Source organism: Esox lucius, chromosome 6, assembly GCF_011004845.1.
Source record: "Esox lucius isolate fEsoLuc1 chromosome 6, fEsoLuc1.pri, whole genome shotgun sequence".
NCBI classification, from domain to species: Eukaryota; Metazoa; Chordata; class Actinopteri; order Esociformes; family Esocidae; genus Esox; species Esox lucius.
The window spans coordinates 2469543-2477885 of NC_047574.1; positions in this window are offsets into that span (position 1 = coordinate 2469543).

Below are 8343 nucleotides of genomic sequence, written 5' to 3' on the forward strand. Positions count from 1 at the left end.
AAAACAGAACTATTGGAACCTGTATGGCTTGAACCGGAGTGGAACTTTACATTAATGCTATACCTACAGTAGACTGGCCCCATTTTCTTTTTGAGACATCATTGTTTGTGCCTTCAGTGTGACCACAGCAGCTGGCAAAAATACAACACAAACAGTTCCGGTATGGGGTTATGGGTAATTCAAACCTACCTGAGCTGATGACCAGCTGGCTCGTCATGTCCACCTCCTCTGTGGATATTGTCATGGGGCAGTTCCCAGGGAGGTAGTATGGCTGGACAGGCCCGGATGCCGGCACAAATGCCTCCCTATTCCCTGTTTAGTGCATTATGCTTGGCCAGGGACTGTTCAACCAAGGCGGTCAGAGATTATTTAAAAAAACTACGGTATCAGTAATGTGAATTCTGGCATTTGTGGCACATGTACCATTTCCATCATGGAATTGGTGTTGTGTTGTTTTCACACAAATCACCTAACATGAAAATTTCTTAAATACTTTGTATTTTGTATTTGGACTCTGTGCTTCAGGAACTAAACACTAACATGGATCCCTGTCAAATGTTGTCTGTAGACCACTTACAGGTTAAGTTAAGAAACATTTAGCCTTTTCAGGGAATTATCGCTTGGCCTGATGACTCATTGACAATACGCTTGAAATACCTCTCGCCTGAGTTACTGACAGACTGTGATCAACAGGGGGCGGTAGAAACAACCTTTGTCCCCCGGACGGCAATAAGAGGAACTAACAGGCGTCGCTAGCCCAGTGGGGGGGTGGGTGGGGGGGGGGATAATGCCATGGGGCACCCCTCTGAAGTGAGTAAAGCTAATATCACACCATCATAACACAACAACTCCAGAGGGTGTCAATCGCTCCTCGATTCTGGGGCACGCTGCCGTCTGACAAATATCTCTGTGATTGTTATTCTATTTCTGTGAGTGCTACACTCTATTCCAACTGCTGCTATCAAGACTGACCCGACTTATCCTCCCCAGCTCCTATATGGAGCTAAAGACCTCAACCTTCGCCTCGAGGGAACTTAAAGGCGTAGTTCAGGATTTCGTTACAAGTCAGATTAATTTATCGATACAGTTGCATGTCTTTGTATCCAGTATGACAGCAGTTATTGCGTTAATGCTGCAAACCTCTTTCAAACGGCACGCAGAGTTCCCTGACAAAACCCTGAACTATCTCTTTAGTGTGGTGATGTGTTGTTATATACTTCAGGAAGACCACAGTAACTGTCTGTAGTGCGTACTGTGACTGTTGGGTCGTGCGTTACAGCATGCTGAACGCCTAACCTATGTGTCCAGGGAGCTTTTATCAAAATTATGTGTATCTAATGCATCCTAATCTGTAGTGGAGAAGCTATAACCTATCCTCTGCTACCTACACATCTTGGCTACATCCTAAATGGCACCTAATTCCCTATATGGTGCCCTATTACAGACCAGAGACTTGTGTCTTGGTCAAAAGTAGTGCACTACATTTGGAATAGGATTTGAGGCACAGCCAGAGAAGTCATTAAGTGTGGAACAATACCCTTGAAATACCCGTCTTGCTAATGACAACCCTGTCTCTGAAGCCTTAGCTTGTCAGACAACTCTGTTCTCTTCGCTCCTGAATTTGACTTTGGCAGCAGTCTTTCTCTGTGATTGACAGATGAGCAGGCGATACGACTCTATCAAAAAGTGCAGTCGGACAGTTCAATTTGACAGCCCTCTTCAAACTAAATATACTGCTTGTTCTCAGCACTGCATTATCTTGACACGAGTTTGAGAGAGAGAGAGAAAAAAACGACTGTAGGGGTTCATTTCAATCAAACCTGCATTGCAGTATTCCCGCAGAAGTCATTTCCCCAAAAGTCTAATTCAATCAAAGAAAAATGTACAGCTACTATCAGACTGGTCTTACTGTATAAATCCTACAACTACTATCAGACTGGTCTTACTGTATAAACCCTACAACTACTACCAGACTGGTCTTACTGTAGAAAACCTACAACTACTACCAGACTAATCTTACTGTAGAAAACCTACAACTACTACCAGACTGGTCTTACTGTAGAAAACCTACAACTACTACCAGACTGATCTTACTGTAGAAAACCTACAACTACTACCAGACTGGTCTTACTGTATAAAACCTACAACTACTACCAGACTGGTCTTACTGAAGAAAACCTACAACTACTACCAGATTTGTCTTACTGTATAAAACCTACAACTACTACCAGACTGGTCTTACTGTATAAAACCTACAACTACTACCAGACTGGTCTTACTGTATAAAACCTACAACTACTACCAGACTGATCTTACTGTATAAAACCTACAACTACAACCAGACTGGTGTTACTGTATAAAACCTACAACTACTACCAGACTGAACTTACTATATAAAACCTACAACTACTACCAGACTGGTCGTACTGTATAAAACCTACAACTACTACCAGACTGGTCTTGGTACTGTATAAAACCTACAACTACAACCAGACTGGTCTTGGTACTGTATAAAACCTACCATTACCACCAAACTGGTCTTTCCATTATATATGTGTTGTGTAAAATCAACACATACATAATGTTTTATTCTACAACATAATACTTCTGTTTAACCCGGTTGAAATCTGGATAAATATAAAGCACATTGAATGCTTTAATTAAAAGCCCTGCAAGCCTTATTTGTCAATACTTCATCTGTAATCTGAAATGTGTTTCCCTATTAACAACCTGCCCTGTGAGCGGTTTTGATCGGTCACTAAGTATTCTCTTACTCCTGCTGTCTACACTTGTAGAGTGTTCATTAAAATTATTGTGATACGTCCACTTTCTAGTTCCCTCTCCCATTTAGCTAATAAAATGCATTAATGATGCATGGCATTGCCTTTACATAATTCATAATTAAATCACAACTCGATGGGGTGGAATATATTAATTGTGAAAATGCATGTGCCAGCGTCGTAATACACTCATTAATATCTTGGTTTTCATTGGCACATTGCTCGCTCAGCTGTAGCCGAAGCCGCTTGGTCTAGTTATGGAGTAAAGCATTGCAAAAACCGTTGATCTGTTGCGTTTTGGTGGGGGTGGGGGTGAGGGGAGAGAGAGGCTTGCGCCGCAGTGATGGACACAATATGCATTTGCCTTAAGACATTAATGGGGAATCTCTCTTATTGGACTTGTCACACGCTAGGGGTGCTCAGTTTGCTCACTATTCTAGATTAGGGCTAATGCCTTTCCTTTCTGCCAGAGTTGGAGGTTGGCCTGTGGGGCTGCTCTGATGAGGGGTTGTGAGATCCTTCCAATAGTCCCCCGAAAAAAAGTCCACTTCCTGAGAGAAACATCCAGGGTCACTGGTTCACAAAGATCCACTGACTTCTACAATAATTCATCAACTTCTGTTTGTTGTTAAGGAACTTTGCATTGACAAATACTGAAAATGAAGACATTTACAATCTCAAAATGCGTTGGTGTATTGCTGGTGTATCGTGGTGAAGAATCTTGTGGTGCCATGTTGCATTTAAATAGCTTTTTTCACTCTGATCAAAACTAGTGCTCTGTGAATAGGATGGAAATAAGGTATGTGTCTAAAGAACACTGGAGTTATGATGAGCCCTTTAGTTTGGGTGATAGGCCACAAAGGAAACAGAGCACTCATTGGCTTCCATTGTGCGCGTGTTAATTGATACCATCTTAGCTGCTTTACCGCCAGCTCGCAAAAAGCTCTGGTGGACTGAAAAACATCCCAAACTAATGCCCAAAAATTTCTTGGTCAGCTGACACCTGGGAGTTGGAGTAGCTATCACTTTAATACTATACAATGTCAGGAGTGTTAGTGTTATTAATAATATATTAATGAATATGTAATATGTATAAATATAAATGTTTTATTTGCAATGTAAACCCAGACTTCTCAAAGGGAGAGAGACAGCATGATGTTAACTGTATAGCTCGGTGTTTGCTCTGTGTTTGCTCGGTGTTTGCTCGGTGTTTGCTCTGTGTTTTCATTATTTCAATAGGAAGTCTCTACCGCAAACACCGAGCAAACACCGAGCAAACACAGAGCAAACACAGAGCAAACACTGAGCGGTGTTTGCGGTAGAGACTTCCTATTGAAATAATGAAATTCCATGATTTACAAATCTGCCGATACAAATAATTTGTCTAAACTAAACTCATAGTAGCCCAGCCTTAGTTCAGCTATTCAACCATTTGGGCGACAAATGAGAAATAAGTTGCTTCTTTTAAATGTAAATATTTTTAAGAACATGCTCATCTTCACAACCAGAACTACATACAGATTGCTCTGAGTTGCGATCAAATTTTCCGAAGCTGTCTTGTAAAATAGGAAAAACACTGGAGCAACAAACTCATTGATTCATTAGACTCAGTAGAGTCTCAGGGACACAGGGGTTTTCAAGGCTGCGAAAGACCACTTCTTCCTGAATTTTCTTGTCTCTCAGATCTCAAATGCTTTTGTCTATTTGGCCATAATGTGTTTTACAATGCACATGTTTTACACTACACATATGTGTTTTACAATGCATTTCCATGCAACATAGCCATGAAAACCCATTTCATTGTAATTTCAAATATTCTAATTGTGCAAATTGGCTTTTTATATCTAGATGAAAATGCTCAGTGGTCAGTGGTATGGCTTCACCACTTCATGATGAACACAGTTGCACTTTTTGACGCCCAATCTGAAAGCCACGCCTCACATCTGATAAGCTGTGACCTGTACAATATATTGTTAAAGTTCACAGGAGTTCCCCAAAAAATCCTGTTGACCTTGAAAGGTTACATAGGCGGAGCAATCTTTATTATCTTCGAAAAGGTTCCTCCTAGGCACCTTTACTTTAAATGTGTAGTGCACTTAAGAGGAAAAAGGGAGGCCTTTGGGAAGCCCTTTCTACGTTAGACGAACAAAGGAGTCCTCTCCACTAATGGCCCCTCAGGGTTCATGAGAAAGCCGTGACTATCTATTGATCCAGTGTCACCCAATTTCTCTGTGACTTACACCTCCCCTAATTCTCATTACCATGTACATTGGGCCTTATCAGCGGGAACAAGGGGCCTTGTGTAGCCGAGGGGGACAGTATGAGGAGGGCGAGGGGAAACTCATGACTCCAGCGGTCGGTTCAGACGGCTGATGCTGGTGAATCCATTGTGTAGTCCTCCTGGTGACCTCTAGGCCCATGTGGTGTGTGTGTGTTTGTTTATGTGTGTGTGTCTGTGTGTGTCTGTGTATGTCTGTGTGTGTCTGTGTCTGAGTGTGTGTCTGTGCGTGTCTGTGTGTGTGCGTGTGCGTGTGTGTGTGTTTATGTGTCTGTCTGTGTGAGGTCTGTCTGAGTCTAGCTCAGGAGTGCTAAAACTCAATCTGGACAGTTGCAGATGAATCAGAAAATTAGATCTTGCTCATTTCATAGAAAGGTAAGGCTCCAAAAAATAAAGGTCTGCCTTCTTTTGCCATAAACCTGTCCCCGAGATATGTCTCTGTAGCGGTGATGATACTCAATCCCCTCTCACCGCCCAATCCCCTTTAGCGCCATAAGCCACCAGCCGCTATCTCCCCCTTTCAATTATACGTTTCTCTGCTCTTTTAGACAAAGAGTAATAAAGCTATAAATCCTGTATCCCGCGGAAAGTATAGACATTTTGTCTCGAAGCTGCTGTTGAAACTGCCATAAACCACCCACAAAGTCAGAGATAAGGATTTACAGTTATTTAACATCGCCCTTTGTCCCTTAAATCACAGTGATAAGAGAATTAAGTGATGACTAGAGGTTCTTTGTCCTCTGGTTATTGATTTTTGTAACACAGAGCCACAGACATCATTGTTTTTATTGAGCACACTGTTTGCTTTCAGTTCACCCACGATTTAAATTGGTACGCTGCCGGTCCTTTGAGCCAGACAGAATATGATATACGCAAACACGCAATTTCCTTAACTAACATTTGACTAACAGGCTGGTATTATTTCCAATTTGTTGTATGCAAACCCATATTAAGTCACGTTTGTGTAAACTTACAGAAGCTATAAGGGGTTGAGGTGTTTTTAGCATCATTTATTGTTTCAAGGTTTCGTTAGCAACCCTGTTTCGCTACAACACATTGGTCGTGTTCCTTACATTATTACCACATGGAAGGACAACAGCAGGTTAAGGTCAGGTCAAGTGAAGTCAGGTTAAGGCAAGGTCAGAAATATTTTTATTTTCTCCTTTACTTTATAGAGGTGTGTCAACCAAATGGAAGTTTGGATTCAGGGAATTTGCCTGTCCTATTTTGGCCGAAATTGTGAGCACAGAGGATGAAATGTATTAAAAAGAAACATTACATATCATTATGCCATTGTAATAAGTTAAAATCACTATAGCTGTTGGGAGATTTACATGACAGGCTGTATGTTAATAAACACTACATATGTCAGTTATACAGCAACTTAAATAGCTGACTAATATCATGCCTTATTACTCAATCTAATTAATCAAACCTTATTTTAAAGAGAACAACCATAACATTATTGTGTTCTGAGAAACAACTCTCACTAAAATAGTCAAAGATATTTATGAGGAATTCACCAAATAAAAGGGCAAAAACGGATTGTTCTGCAACCATTGTTTTGTTGCCTCCAGCCTGAGGAGTGCCTTTCTACACAGAACATGCCCCTGTTTGACGTCTGCGGCTTAGCACAAGTCCACTTCAGCATGAAATCACTAGTGTTGACGCCTGAGAGAGAACAAAGCAGAAGCCCTGGATCACATCTAATGACTCAGTGGTGTTTTGCTTGAAGATAAACGTGTGTGTGTGCACGAGTGTGTGTGTGTGTGCACGAGTGTGTGTGTGGTGTTTTGCATTAAGATCACAACCCTGAAGCTATGTCACAAATGTCAACCACAACATTGTCCAGTTAATAAGATACCGACTGTCAACCAACCAACCAAGCCATCATCTCATCAGTGTCGGACAAAGCGGATGACTCTGTAATGTGATTCTGAATGGTACAATGTCATGCGACTGAAAAGCGACGCCCAGGGGCTAAGTCTCGTTCATCAGTGTTTGCTAGTTTGCCTCAGAGAGATGCCAGTTGAATTTCTACGTCACTGATCGAGCAGTGGAGAAAGAAGCGCTGATACCTGCATCATCCAGGTTATATCCTGGGTCCAAAAGAATGACCTTATTCCCAGAACCAATCACTATGCTATGCTCACGCCTCTCTAGCAGTTTCCCCAGGACGGGCCGGTTGTTTCCAAACCCCTGATTCTGGAAGGAGATTTGGCTAGTTTAGAATCCGGATCCCCCATTCTTGTCACACTGCAGCAATATATCACGGACAGATCAGAACGGTCAGCATTCTACTGACTTCCTGTTTTATGTTTAAGTCGAAGGTTATTCCCAGATGGCACCCTATTCCCCATTTTGTGCCCTGTACAGTCTTCTGACCAGGACCCCCTGTTTATATTTATTCAAACGATTTCTCACCACTGCGAATATAACACTGTATAACACTGTAAGAAAATGATACTTATGAATTAACGTGTGGATGAATGTTTTCTAAATGGTTTTGTCATCGTGTAGGGCATGTCATATGGACATAGTAAAAGACCCCCTTGTATGACTGACATGGCAGTTGGCTTAAGCATGTGTTACTTTTTCAATAGATATTGTACATGGTGCACACCCACTTCCTCTAGCTCTTTTGCTCTCTCTCTCTCTCTCTCTCTCTCTCTCTCTCTCTCTCTCTCTCTCTCTCTCTCTCTCTCTCTCTCTCTCTCTCTCTCTCTCTCTCGTATGTCTCTGTGTGATTCGCTGGTTGACTTCCATGTGTTTCCTGCCGTCTCCCCTCATGGTGTGGTATGTTAATGATGTTGACAGCGATCTGAGCTGGATTAAGGTGAGGTCAACTCTGAACCAACTCTCGGCAAAGTGCTTTGGTCTTCGCAGAAGAACCCCAGAGTCCAGTTTCAGACGGAGACGGGGGGAAAAAGGATTATGTCCAGATGTATAATAATAAAGCAACTGATATAACTGTGTAATTCCCCGGGGCGTCTTTCCAAAGCTTTGCAATTGTCGTTAATAAAGAATATTGCAGCGCGGATCCACGCCGGACCTGGATAAACAGTTTCTTTAATCATTTCTCTGGGAGACATTCGAGTGAATTTATGACCACGACCGCTGTGGACAGGTACAAAAGAGGACTGGCACGCATGAAAATCAAGTCCTCTCCAGGGAGACATTCAGCCCGGGCTTTCCTATGCTAAATCACAGATGAAAAGAACAATAGTCCTGACTGAGTGGGATTGGAGAAGCCATGCCGGGGGCCATGTCTAAGTGCTGAACGAT